This window comes from Lepisma saccharinum, chromosome 1, assembly GCF_977018435.1.
Source record: "Lepisma saccharinum chromosome 1, izLepSacc3.1, whole genome shotgun sequence".
Taxonomy (NCBI): domain Eukaryota; kingdom Metazoa; phylum Arthropoda; class Insecta; order Zygentoma; family Lepismatidae; genus Lepisma; species Lepisma saccharinum.
The window spans coordinates 218262246-218264261 of NC_139229.1; positions in this window are offsets into that span (position 1 = coordinate 218262246).

A 2016-nucleotide genomic window follows, 5' to 3' on the forward strand; every position below is an offset into this window, starting at 1 on the left:
TCGTGCTTCTGCCATAAACAAATAACCCCACATTTCACTAGCTAGTACCATGCCTTGCCACTAGATGGTGGGCGTGGATTTTTATTCTGAGCTTTCTCCGAATGTCGGGGCCGCCGTGTGTAATGGGGTTGGTGGGGGTTATAAACCCCCTGTGGCGCAGTATTTCTAAAAAAAAACTTTAAAAAAACGTCCAAGGTAGGAAAAGACCAAATGAGGGCCGCGGTGGCTCAGTCGGTAACGCGTCTCGCTACCATGCTAAAGGTCCCGGGTTCGATCCCCGGCCAGTTCAAATCCGGGAACTTGGAAGCGGCCCCGGCGCCCACCCAGCGTCGAATAACATGGGTACCTGGGGGAAACCCTGGGGGGTAAAGGCGGTCAGGGGCGTGATGCTGATCACATCACTCCCACTCACGACCGGATCAAGAAAGTGTGGGGCGTTACCCTCACACCCCCTATACGCCTTCATGGCGTGGTGCTAAACACAGGGGAGCACTTTACCTTTACTTTACCTTAGGAAAAGACAAAATGAGGGCTGACAACCAAGGAAAAATATACGTAACCCCACCTTTTCGAAAATCCTGGGCACGCCACTGGACGAATGTCACAACACAGTTAAGCTTTACGCTCACTGAGACGCCGGGAGCGAGGCAACGGAAAGGGACAGTTTCGCTTCCGGCGTCTCAGTGGGCTAAAACCTTCAAAATAACCTGCAGACTTATAGCAGGAAATTCCGTGCTTCGGTTCCGCACGTTCCCCTGTAGTAAACGTTACACCCATAGACATGTTACACAATTCGATTTCAATAGAAGCAGACGAAAGAAGTTCTGTTGCCGGATTTTTCCATGTTTCCCCGCATCTTTGTGCTGGGTCCTTTACTCATGCTTTTGACAGGCCTCGCGCTTCCAAAATACATAAATGTTATTCCGTCATTTATTCATTCATTTCTTGAACAAGCGCAATCACATTCAGAAGTCATCAAATTTTCTTTCATGTCCATTTTATGCTCAGATAGGCTACTCGCATAGAGTTCAAAGTGGAATCCAAACCACTGTGCCTCCACGGACGGGTATCGAATACGGGAGGCGGAGCCCTTGATTACTAGCGATAGTGTTATCACTAGGGGACGGATTTATATGCACTATAAATGTCAAAATATGCATGCAAATATACATTAAAACAGCCAAATTATGCACTTAAAATATACACTACAAATTTTAAAAGATGGTTTGAAAATTGTGTATTACAATCTATATATATACTTTATAACTGCAGCAATACCTTCCCACTTCTCAGGGCTCATGCCATTTTTCCCTCGCGTAATTGCAAGATTTGAAGCAATTCCCGCCTGTAGACCCATATTTCCAGCACTACTGGCTAATATAATAATGGATAGTGAAAAAATATTGAATTCCTGTCATTTGTATTTTTACGGTTAAAAACTGTTTACAAAAATGACTATTTGCTGGGGTTTATTTTAGGTTTGTCCTAAATAACAGGATCATTATGCACTATAGTTATTAACAGCTAAACTACAGTAAAAACTACATTTCATGTAATGTTTGTAATACCAGTACCAGATACCGGCAACAACTGGTCTTACAGTCAAAAAATTATGGTTGAACTACACTTTGCAAAGGCATGGCAAAGTCTTCTGCAAATCCAGGTCCAAACTCAAAGGACCAATTTCCTGCTGTCATATTCTTACATGTACGGAATACAAAGACAAAAGATGACAATAAGATCAAAAAGAAGCATATTTTGTCAATGTTTACTTTGGATGTCATTGTGGATAAATGGTTGTGTTCTGATTTCCAAAAAAATCGACAGAATTTCGAAGAATGAACTAGTACCTTCCTGACACAGAAAATGACCCTGAACTTTCAAATGCTGTGCTTAGTCCTTACCTCTAGTAGTTTATCGATGGTCCTTACGGCTTGGTACCCACGTTGTTCACGGTGGCACTGTGACCATGATGGATGACAATAATAGCGTGTGTGTGACAACAATAGCGTATGT